This window comes from Manis javanica, chromosome 3, assembly GCF_040802235.1.
Source record: "Manis javanica isolate MJ-LG chromosome 3, MJ_LKY, whole genome shotgun sequence".
NCBI classification, from domain to species: Eukaryota; Metazoa; Chordata; class Mammalia; order Pholidota; family Manidae; genus Manis; species Manis javanica.
In genome coordinates, this window is record NC_133158.1 from 202,067,741 (window position 1) to 202,080,715 (window position 12,975).

Sequence of the window (12,975 nt, forward strand, 5' to 3'; positions counted from 1 at the left end):
ATTTTTAAATCAACATTATTACATCTCCATGCGGTGAGAACTCTCACATATGTCTTTATCAAATCACGCGTGGGAGCTGTGCTGTGCGGGCCAGTATAGACTCAGTGCTCAGACATGCCTCAAGGGCAGGAGTGGCTCTACTGCTTTCTAGCTGTGTGATCTATCTCAACCCAATTCCTCATCTTTAAAATAGGAACAAAAATAATGACTTTTCTAAGCTGTTTTAAGGATTGAATGAGATGCTGTATGCAAGTATGTGGCATGCTGCCTGACATGTACTCAGTAACTTTCTAATAATTCCATGCTACAGAATCTTTTAAACTTAGAAAAGACACAAAAAAATCGGTTTCCTTGTCCTAACATTTTCCTTTTATTCAGTAGATATTTATTAAGCTCCAAATACGTGCTAGGTATTCTGCTAGGAAATTGTAAGAAAACAAAACCATCTTGGCTTCAAACTCACAGAGATTCCAGAATAATAAGAATAATAATAATGAGAAAGCAGCATATGAAATAAACAATCATAAGTAAAATTTCAACTGGGATTTCTGCTATTAGAATTACCTATCCTGTACCTGTGAGCATGGGATTTGGCCAAGTCTTGGAGAACAAGACAGATTTCCCAGTTCTTAAGAAAAGTTCCTGAACTCTGAAATTTTAGAACAGCGTCAAGTGGCATTAGAGTGGCTGTGAATAGCCCATTTAAACAGTATATGGCATTAGCCTGGGAATGAGATGATTCTATTTTTCCCTCCAGAAAATAAGGTGATGGTACCAACCAAGCTTATAACCTGGCTCATGAGATAGTTGATTTTGGGTTCATTGGACAAAAGGAGGTTTATGTCTTTGATACTTGTTAAGTAGATGCTTAAAGGGGTCTTAGCATGCACATTCACACTTAAAACAAATTTCCTACTTAGAACACCAATTCTTTATAATCACATGCTAGTTATTCAAAGTAGAAATACAGAAAACAACAGAGGGAAAAAAATCAGGCATAGGGGTTTAAATACTTTTTATTCAAGAAATATATTGCCCTGCTGTATGAAAAACGTGAATATTACAGGGACCAGGTTCTCAGAGAATTTCCATATCCCAAACTTGTCCTCTGAACAAGTTCTCATGAAATCATTTTGTATGGAGATTCTCCCTAGCAATTCTCTCCAGTAAACTCTCAAGGATTTTATAACTTTGACAATGGCTTACTCTAGCTTCACACCCAAAAATGGAGCACAGGAGATTGTTTTCTTCAGCCTCATTTTTAAGTTTCAACTCTCTTAGCATTTAAACACACGAACGAAGACATTTTGTGGGCAGTGTGGAGAATGAGAAGGACAAGCCCAACAGCTGCGGAAGGGGCAGAGAGCGGGGCAGTGCCTGTCGAGAAAACACATCAGTGTGGCATCAGCTTACATGTGTTCTGCTAAGCATCTACTTTATACAACAGCCATCAGCAAAATATTCAAAAAAGAAATGGACCCTAGCACAGTCAATGTTTCAATAAATGCTTAAATAGAAGAATGTGTACCTGGTGCTAAGTATCTCTACAGTCTGCCTAGCGTCATTCCCTGATTGTCAAGAAAGTGAGGTTCCGAAGAGTCCTTTTCTGCAGATCTTAGTCATGCCCCAGTTGCACTAAGATACTGGATATCGTGTGACTTGAAAGTCTTGCAAATTACACTTCTCATTTTAAAGACCTTTATAGTCTGCTGCTTTTAAGTTTCAGAGGGAGGCAGACCTGGGTTTTAACTCTCCACTCGCTAACTATTTGACCCTGGGCAAGATACTTAACCCTTTAACCTTCCATCTCTCAATCAGCTAAAAGTGAAGAAAGACATGTATCTCATAGGGTTGTTGAAAGAATGAAATGAAATCATGTAAGAAAAAGTCTGCAATAGTAAGTGCTGTAAATTAATAATATAATAATAAATTGGACCTTAATAATTCAAGTGTTGGGAAAGCTATTTTTATCACTAAAAATTGCCACAGTAAAACTTCTGATCAAGAATATAGCTACTATCTTTCATTTAAGGAGACAGACTACACGCTCCATTTTTACTTTGTTCACCACTGAATTTCCAGTGACTAATAAAGTGCTTAGAGCATTATATGCTCAGTAATTACTGTTCTGGAATTAATGAATGAATTTGCCCAAACTGAAAGAAACCTTATTTTATAGCTGGCAGCATTGGTCTATGCAACAAACTACCCATCAACAAGCAGATTAATTCTTTTAATCAACAAAAGAATTAAAAAGACATGCTCATAGTTGAAGCCTCTAACATGTCCTCAAAGAACATTGTGATAATATTCAGTTTAGTAAATATTTAGTTTAGAAATGGATAGGTGGGATAAGCAGTAAGTTCTAGCTTTAAACCACTGCTCTAATAAGATCCATTTAATTCACAGACCAAATGTGAATAATATTCCCCTGATTTCTTTCTATTTCCAGATCAAACACTCGGTGATAGTAGAATTATACGAGGAACCAAAAATCTACTTGTTGTATTTAGATCATTGTATTTAAGCCCCGCAGCCGGGTGGTTTGTCGTCACTGTGATATATCATCCTTCAGGCCCTGCTGCGTGCACAGCTCTCTCTACAGTGATCAGACTGTGTGTGAGTCCTCGCCCCGCAGTGGAGGCAATCCCACTTTCTGCAGTGGACACCAGAGCTCACTTCCACTTTCTGCCTTCATCTTCCTTCAACGTGAAGGGCTCCAACTAACTTCAAAGACCATATCCCACATGTAGAAAAACTCTGATGAAGTGGAACAAAATCTCCGAGTATGTTGAAGGCTGTAGGAATGTGAATGAGATCGCAATTATCACTATGTTAAAAGAAAAAGTTAATGTCTCGTACTAGTCACATATATATATTATAAATACATATAATTTTCATCCTCGGTCACAGACAAATTCACCTAACATGGGCAAGGCCAAATAAACACAGCTCAGTAAGGTATCTTCTATATTTATTTACAGTGAAAAAACACCACATGTTTGATAACCATTCTTTAATTAGGAGAATAGTTTGTAGCTTTCCCTTTGCTTCACATTTAAGGCACATTTGTTTTTCATTATGAAACAGTTTGCAGAAAGCACTGAACCAGAAATTTAACTGTAAGCAAAACGTGCTTTCACCTTAGTCCAGCACTGTTTGATAAAGCATGTTTCATAGGCAATTGTACCTATTATTTCCAGAGAGTATGGAAAAGTGCCCCCTCCTCCTCTAATTTCCCCTGGGGAATGTCTGCCTTCTGTGGAGCGGAGTATAGTGAGTCATTTAGGATCTGCAAGAGTCTGTGACAAGCTGAAAACATATCCTGTAAGGAGACAATAATAGGAAGGAAGACGTACATCAGACACACTTGTTGACACCATTTTTTGTTGCATTGTTTGAAACCACCGACAGCAAGGAACACAGAACACAGAGCATAGCTTTCAGCACAAAGAGGATGGATATGAACAGTAACATGAGTAAAGCGGTTTTTCATTTCCAAATGGGGTTTTATCTCTGAGCTCCGAAATGATTCAGGGAAGACCTAACACGAGCCTGGGGAGCAAGCCCGCCGGGACAGTGATGGTGGTACTGGGCTGAGGGGAAGACCTGCCATCTGCTCTCAGGTCTCTTACCACTCCCTGCTGCTGGACTGCTTATTTAACTTCTCTGGTTATTACACAATCTTGTCTTAATGGAAGAGGGAGAATACAAGTGAAAGTGCATTGGAAACTACAGGAGTATTATTTTAACCAAGGAATTTTTCCCTTTAAGAGACACCCATAAGCTTTTTCACAGATACGTAATTTTAGTGTAGAGAGTTAAGTCTTATCTCTCAAAGAATTAGAAAGATAACCTAGAGTATAGCTTGGAGTTTGGTTAGCATGATTGTTAGCAAAGTGTTTAATTTGAAATTTTGTGAGATACATGTGCTTTTCAGAATGAAATTTGTCCAATATAATTTACAACTGTAAATTACATTAACATGACAACAGATGTTTAGAACTAAAATGGAACTTAGATGATAAAGAAGGAAAAAAATGAGAAATAAAAAGAAACAAAGTAATTATTAAATATCTATGTGCAAGGCACTACAGTCAAAAAGAGTTGGATTCGAATCCTTTTCTGCCACTATTTTCTCCATAACTTTAGGCAAGTCCTTTAACCCTTCTTACCCTTGGTTTTCTTTTCTATGATAGATGAAGAACCTCTGTGAGAATTCAATCAGATGTCACCTGCAAAGTGCTTAGTGCAGTAACTATTACATAGTAAACACTCAATAAATACAATTGCTATTACCATCATTATTACTGTTAGGCTGTGTGGTTCTAAACAGTGAGTACTCAGTGACTACTGACTGACTGTGATAAATAGTATAAATAGGATCTACATAAAAAGAAAGTTGGATAAAGGTACTATCAAAATGGCTAGCTGAACTATCAGAAAGCACAGAATTAAAAAGTCAAATAATAGGAGCATGTTGAATAAAAGCCATAAAAGAAAACACTAGAAAAAGTAAATGGAAGGTAGAGTGGGCACCAATCAGTTTAGATGAAATAAGAACTTTTAGAAATGTGAGTGGCCAAACCTTTCAAATTTTGTCCCATTTATTCCTTATGGAAGTAAGGACTTCAATTCCCATCACCATTAATATCAAAAATCTTTAAATTTAGAGTTTTATTTTATAAAATGTCTTTATGCATTATCCCTCAGAAATAAATGATGTTCATTAATATGGTATAATATAATATTTATATATACAGTAATACTTATAAAACAATTCTTATATGCTGAACATTTATTATAATATCCTGATTTCTCTAAGCTATATTATACTTTGATCAATTACATTCATATCTTAAAAGTGCTCATGAAACAAAATTATTGTTCACTCAAATTTTTGCCCCAAAATACAAAGATCTTTGGTGCTTCTCTTTTTGAATGATTCCAAGTTTCCAACTTGGACAACAACGTTTTTCAAATTTAGAGAGTTCAGAAGTGGTCTTTTCGTTTCAGGATAAAAGAAAGAACTCAGCACAGTCTTCTTTCCTATACAAAATTCTTGAAATAACAGAAAATATTTCCCAAGTGACTACATAGTCACACATTTTTTAAAAAAGGATAAATCTTAGAGGACCAGAAACACTGAGGAAGCCACAGGCTCTACTACAGAATGGCAACGTCAAGGGAGATTCGTCCTGGACATTGCAGAGGAGAACAGAAAGAGGCTGGGGAGCAATTAACATGGGAGTAGTTGCAGAACTGCAGTGGTTATCAGTCAACCTAATTTGCCCTTAAATGCACTGAAGTCCTGTAGGCCAGGAAGCTGCAACAAGAATGTGTTTTCAGAAGGCAGAAGCGTGAGAGGCGAGTTGCAGAGCAGCGGTCGGGTGGCTGGTAAGAGTAGGCAGTTAGCGCAGAAAAACACCTGCAGAGGCTCTCCATTAAACAGGGGATCTCTCATCAGCCCACCTCTTGTGTTAAAAAATACCAAAGGTGAAGCTCCTGCAGTTTCTCTTACCACTCCTTCCAGACAGACTGGTTCAGAAGAGGGACTAAGTAGCAGGACATTCAGTCACAAAGAGTAAACACATACTTTTCACTTATTTTAGGAACAAAGCGGGAAGAGGGGATATTGTCTTTATCTAGGAAGGGAGAATCAACAGTTACAAATATGAAACTGTAAGTTAAATGTATAATGTAAAAACATAATAGCCTGGATGAATAGCATCATGGATGTATGTGAATAAAAAATTACCAACTAGAATATCAAGTTGAAGAAAAAAAATAAATCAATAAGCAATAGTAATATAATAAATTATTTAAATTTATTTTTGTCTAAATAAGAATTAATAGTATAAAAAGGGAAATGTTAAAATTGCTTTGTAAAACTGTTTGCCAGTGTTTGAACAGTAAAACATACATCCAATGATCTAGTATTCTACTCCAGGTTGTTTATCAAGAAAAATAAAAACATATGTCCACAGAAAACCTAAATAAATTTTTGTACCAGCTTTCTTCATAACTGCCAAAAACTGTATGTCCAGGTGTCTGTCAACAGAACTCATTAAAAAAAGTGAATATTCATATTATGGAATATTACTTGGCAAAAAAATGGATAGACTACTGAGTATTCAATGAATATTAAATCTCATACATAGCATACTGAGTAAAAGAAGCTAGGCACAAAAAATATATGTAGCATATGATTCCATTTATGTTAAGTTCTAAAATGAGTAATAGAAAACAATGTGATGATCTAAAAACAAAACTGTAGTTGCTTCTGCAAGGGAGATTGAGAGGGACACACAGAACTTTCTGGAGTGATAGACATGTTCTGTGCCTGGATGGGATATAGGTTACCCTTGCATGTGCAAATTTCATTCAACTATTTACTTACAGTCTATGTACTTCACTGTAGGCAAGTTATACCTTAGTTTTAAAAAAAAAGAGGGTTTTGATAAATAACATAAAAATGATTCTTGTATTATAAAAGATTATTGGTGACCTTAGGCAGAACAGTTTCTGGAACACATTAACAAAGCATTTTTTCCTAGACTGTGGTTTTAATGAAAGCTGAAGATACAAAGAGCTCTGACATAACAGGATGGATATTGTTAAAATGCTGATAGGAGGAGGAGAAGATAAGAAGATTCCTTGGCATGAAATCTTGCCAAATTTGTCAAAGAGCAATGTGGAACGGAAATAGAAGGGGGAGAAACTCCCACCAAAATTAAGTCTGCCTGATGAACAATTTTGTGTTGGAAGAGAACCGATCAGCAGAAGCTTCATGACAGTCACCATCATCATTGGCACTATATCAGTTCTTGTAATGTGAGATCCAAAGACGTTGGTCTTACGTGTCTTGATAGATTTGCTCTTTTCAAAACTTAGCTTCCAAGGACAACAGGATTTCTCTGGACAAATGGGATCATAACTCCAACTAAGGATTTCATAGAAAACCCACCCCAAAAGCAGTCCCATAGTGTGGTCAGACCCTCTAAATAGGCAGGTAGAGTAAGAACTTAGGTACTTCAAATCTTGGTTCATTCATTTGTTCATGCATTTATTCAACAAGGACTCATGTGTCAGGCACTCTGTGAGGTGTTCAGGAGATAACAATAAATGAGTAACATATAATTTAGAACTTGAATAAGATAGCTGGTTTACAAGCCTTGAGCATAAGACTGGTCATCTCTGTAGGCCTAAAGAAGAATAGAGATTGGGTCTCAAGGGAATGAGGTAAAATTATTTAGCCATAAGAGGGAAACAAATCCCACCATTTGCAACAACATGGATGGAGCTAGAGGGTATTATGCTCGGTGAAATAAGCCAAGTGACGAAAGACAACTATCAGATGATTTCACTCATCTGTGGAGTATAAGAACAAAGAAAAAACTGAAGGAACAAAACAGCAGCAGACTCACAGAACCCAAGAATGGACTAACAGTTGCCAAAGGGAAAGGAACTGGGGAGGGAGAAGGGAAATAAGGGGCATTACGATTAGCACACATAACGTGGGTTGGGAGGCACGGGGAAGGCAGTACAGCACAGAGAAGACAAGTAGTGATTCTATAGCATCTTACAACACTGACGGACAGTGACTGTAATGGGGTATGTGGTGGGGACTTGATAATAGGGGGAGTCTAGTAACCACAGTGTTGTTCATGTAACTGTATATTAAAGATACCAAAATATATATATATATATATATATATATATATGTATTAAAAGGAATACCAGAAGATTATGAAAGAACTAAATTTTCCTTCTATTTTTTTTTTCCTTTCTTGTCTCCATCAATTTCCACATCCTACCACCACTCCAAGTCAACACCACCCACCACTGCCCGCTCCACTGGCCAATACCACATTGTGATAGGGGGTCAGCTTTGGGGCTCTGAAGAGAGCCGGGGGAATGATTCAGGTTAGGCGTTCTCATGCGGAAAGAGGAATGATAAGGGGCAGGATTTAGAAGCTGAGAAAAAAGATAAGGGGAAGGATTATGATAACAACAGGTAGTGACATGTTTTTTTATTTCTATCGCATGACATTTCCCCTTTCCTCCCCTCTCCTTTGCTATTATTTCCTAAATGATTCCACCATTTCCTCCAAGCTTTCTGGAGGAAGGCACAGCAGGGACTGGACAAAAAGGAGCACCAGTATGAGTCCAGGGCAGAAACTTGAGAGTAATATTAGTGGGGCCACCCCTGTCCAGGGGCAGAGCTGGCAGTGATCAGCATGGTTGGTGGCAGGACTGACCGGCCAACAGGAAAAGCAGGTATGAGGGGAAGGAGCCGCAGAGAGAGATGAGGCATCCCAGAAGCCACCTCTGGGACAACTTGGAAAAGTGAGCCCTTAGGTGAGATATACATATCCAGCACATGTATGTGTATGTAACATATGTACATGGTGATTCTAATACAGTGTTCATAAATCAAGTTATTCTTTTAGAGGCAGGCAGCAATAAATGTTTTGGCTATTTTCTTTATACTCAATAGAACAGCTCTCAGAAACTGGTGTTATGTCACATAGCGGACATGGCTTGATATCTTTTGAAATGAATCTATTTCCTTTGGGCTTAAGACTAAGCCAGTTTTAATGGTTGAGGTTTTATACTCAATAGAATTTTACCTAAAATTATATGCAAATAATTTTTTAATTTGATGAAAATATAGTTTCCAAGTGCTAGTTTACTCTCCTTCCCACCCCCAACTCCTTCTATCTCTCATTATCAACTGTAATCAATCTGTAAATAATAATTGCAGATATGTGTGTAACAGACAGCAAAGATAGGAATCAATATTTTCCAACTCTACAGGAAAAATCTTAGGATTGTACAGTCATCTAAAATAACTATATTTATATAGAATAATTGTATAGTTGTATAAAAAATAAGTTTATTTTTAATGTATATTCTGTACATATCTCTAGGTCATCATGATCAGCATTTGTACCTACCACTATACTGTGAGTTTCCTGAGGGCAGGAACTGTATCTTCATCATCCCTCTATGCCCAGCACCTCACTCATTCTTGAGTGGTATCCCTGAAATGGACAATGCAAAATTTGCAATGGAAGATATATTCAAAAATATTATAGAAGAAATGAACCATACTTACAGCCTCCAGGCAAATGCAAATTAAATTGATGATGAGATAACACTATATACCTTTAGAGTGGCTAAAATAAAGAATACTAACAGTACCTAGAACTGACAAGGGGAGTATGAAACTCTCAAAAATTGCTGGTGGGAATGCAAAATAGTACAGCCATTCTGAAAGCAATTTGACAGTTTCTTATAAATTTAAACATACATTTCCCATATGACCAGCAATCCCATTCTTCTGTATTTACCTAAAAGAATTGAAAATTTGTATTCAAATAAAAACCTGTCCATGAATGTTTATGGCCACTCCGTAATAGCTTAAAATGTGGAATGACCCAAATATCCTTCGTGGATGAATGGAGAAAGTGATTATGTACATACAATGGAATACTATTCAGCAATAAAAAATCAAATCATTGACACCTGCAAAAATTTGGATGAGTCTCAAAGGCATTATGCTGAGTGAAATAATCATACTGTATTATTCCATTTATATAACATTCTCAAAATGATACAGAACAGGTCACTGGTGGTTTGGAGGAGGGTGCCGTGAGAAAGTGAAGTATAATGTCAGTTTTTAGGTGATAGAGCTTCTTTGTATCCTGATTGTGCTGATGGTTATACAAGTCTACCCATGTTAAAATTCATAGAGCTCTACATCAAAAATAAAGGCCAGTTTTACTGTATGTTGATTTAAAGATAATTAAAAAGAATAAATTTTAAAACACTAAAAAAAATGTAAAGTGGTTGCACCTAGAACTGGACGCATCAGCTAGACACCTGCAACCAAACTTCAACCCACGAGGGTCTACTTTCTACAGGAAGATCACAAATCTTCATACTGCGTTCCTCACACTCACAGCAAACCTAGAAAAGTGCCCTGATACGTAATTGTAAAGTTTCCACTGGATCTGTATGTTAGCCTCTGTGTGTATTTGGCTTGGTAATAAGCACCATTTCATATAGATTTCTAATGTGAATAGGCCCCTGATAAAGGCTAATTAAAGAGACCAGCATTACCCTATCGGCAATATCTCACATTCTGTTTTCACTGTGGATGGTCATCCTGTGCAGATCATATTGCGTACAGGGACTTTATTATTTCTTACTATGGATATAGAGTCTGGACTGTAATGTCTATATGAATCAATATTTTTATCTTTGTGAGCTGTATGTGTGCATGAGCCTGTGTGGTGTCTGTGATGCATACGCATGCTCCAAATAACTAGACAAATTCATCATTCTGCACCTATAACTGCTTTGGGACATTTTTAAGGTGCCAAGACCAGAAGTGTCAAAGCTGACACTGCACTGCTCTGCTGTAGGCAGTCACTATTCCTCCCCACCCCTACCCTCCCAATGAGGCTAACCTACTGTACTTTAATTTCAGAATTGAAGAATGTTCTTCTGGGGACACTGTGTCTGTGGAGTGCTAGATAAAGGAGAGGATGAATTACCAGGCAACAAAATCTCTGTGGGAAAGATGTGGATGTTCCCTACAGAAGAGTCCAGGGACATTCGGGGGAAGTCTGAAGGACAGGCACTAGGAACCACAGTCTGTCAACAGGGCACACTTGAGAGTAGGTTAATTTTGATGTTTTTCTTTTCTCCTGGAAAAGAGCTGTTAGGCATCTTAAAAACCACAGAGCTTCTTTTTTACATCCTGGGTATTACCTTTCCCTTAGTGAAATCCAGCCCTTCACTGAAGTCTCAGACTCCCTCCTACATTCAAACTGTGTGACCAGGGAATAGAGACACAGGAGTGAGCAGCAAGGGAATTCGGGGACGACACCACACTCTCCCGTGCACAAGGGCCGTGCAGAGAGAGTGCAGGATGGCCAGGCAGTCCTTGGCCATGAGGTGAGCAGCAGCTCTCAGCACAGCTGGAGCCACAGAGAGCTGTTGATGGCTGCTTCCAGCAGCAGACCCAAGACACAGCTCTCCCACTTCCTAAGATATACACAGCAACATTTCTCAAGGGACTACACAGACCTGGGATGCATATTTTAAGTATGGATTCCTAGGCTGTACTTCAGACAGGCTGAATCGGACTATCAGGGGGGTGGAACTGAGAAATTTGCATTTTCAAATACAGGCCTCAGGCAATTCTCATGCAGCATAAAATTTGAGATTTATCCTCAAGGTGACCCTTGGAAATGAGTGGGTAGGCTGACCCTTGGCTCTCTCTTTCTCCTTCTCTTCTTTCTTTCCCTTCCTCTTCCTCCTCCTTCTCTTCCCTTCTTGCCTCCTTTCTTTTTCTCTCCCTTGTCATTATTATTAATGATCATTATTACCATCATCATCTTTACCAGAAGAATGAGAAGGGTGGAGATGTAACACACTAATTTACTCATGAGTCAAAGACTTAAGAACTATGAAAAGTGGTATGTCTAGGACCCTCCCTCTCCCCTAAGCAGGGATGAAAAATTACTGTATTGCATGTCTGCAAAAGAGAATACCATCTCCTTAATTAGGGATGCTGCCTCCAATGAGCTGCCACCTTAGAAGAATCATTTATATAGAAAGTCATGAAAAAGTTTCTCCCCTAGTGAAGGTCTGCATGTATTGTGAACCCAATAAATGTACCTGTCAGCAAGAAGAACACTAATAATTCAGTTTACATGTATTTTTATGTGCAGTCATTTTCAAAAATTAAGTTTCATGCTTTAAGTATATTGCTATAATACGTGAATATTTCATAATCTGGATCATTTCCCAAATATTTTGGATTGGTAAAACCACTTTTTTTAACATTATAAAACCTATCTTTATTATTCTTCTCTGAGTGACTCAGGCTATAAACTTCAACAATATTCAGGGTAGTTTTACCACATTTTTTTATTTGATGTTTTATACTTTTTTAATGGTTAAAATGTACTTTTGGTCTTGACAATAAAAAGGTAATAAAAATGTGAAACAGTTGAACTCAGACAGAGAGGGAAAGCATATTTCTTCTAAGGATACAGAAGCTTCCTAAGTCAGGTTTGAAATTCCTCATTACTATATGCTACATTTACAAGAATATGATTAATCCATTGGATTCAGTTCTCTAGAAAACTAGTGTATTAGAGGAAGCTTTTCAAAATCACTTTGGAAGAAATTCTTTTTACTTTAAAATAATACCCTTACAGCTGCTCATCTCTGGAACACACCTACCCTCCCTCCCTGAATTTTGTTTTTTTTAAACTACACTTTGTTTGTACCTACTCAACCTGCTCATGAATTCTCTCTCCATCAGAGTCAGGAACACTTCTGCAGGTTGAGGTCTCACCTAGTGTATAAGGAGCTCTCCCAGGACTGGATTGCCCAATATTGGTGACCACAAAGGGATTCTTAACATGGTGCTGACTAATGGTCTACGGAAGGAGGAATTCTGTGCTACTTTAAGGCACTACTTGTCTTTTTCATTTGGATCCTTGGTTGTTTTGATGCTTCCTTGGTGGACCCAGGTTGACCATTTCAAAGCCACTAGGGCAGTTACCACCTGCAAGTATCCTGTGTGAGGATAAGTTGGTCATGATGGGTTAGATTGGCTCTAGGCCACCAGCCAACCTCAAGACAGTGTCTGTGAATCTAGGTACAGTGTGAAGCAAAACAATCCACATACCCATGGCACACTGTCCCTATAGGCTGTGGTCTCCAAGTATGCATGGATCCATTTCCTCCCCTTGTGGTGCCCTCTGGCACCTCCTCCTCGACTCAGTCTAGCACTTCTTCTCAGTTTCATGTCTCCCCACCGCCTGTGTTAGAGTAGGCAGTGAGTAAGATATGAGTGGCAAAGGGAAGGGAGGTGGAAGCCTGTAACCTTTCTGGGTGGATTTGTACCCACTCTTTGCCTAAAACAAGAAGATAGAGCTGGGAAGTCCC

At 38.1% G+C, this 12,975-nt stretch overlaps 1 long non-coding RNA gene across 2 annotated transcripts in view; it reads right to left on the bottom strand.

Moving 5' to 3' along the window:
• Positions 1–2,190: 2,190 nt before the first annotated feature.
• LOC140848547 (uncharacterized) overlaps positions 2,191–12,975 on the bottom strand; it is a 41,815-nt gene continuing 31,030 nt past the window's right edge. The window contains exons 2-4 of one of the 2 annotated variants that reach the window (XR_012129631.1): positions 8,961–9,047; positions 3,191–3,325; positions 2,191–2,798 (exon numbers count right to left, since the gene is read on the bottom strand). This is a non-coding gene — a long non-coding RNA (uncharacterized lncRNA). The remainder of the gene's footprint in view (positions 2,799–3,190; positions 3,326–8,960; positions 9,048–12,975) is intronic. The other variant, XR_012129630.1, reaches the window with a different exon arrangement.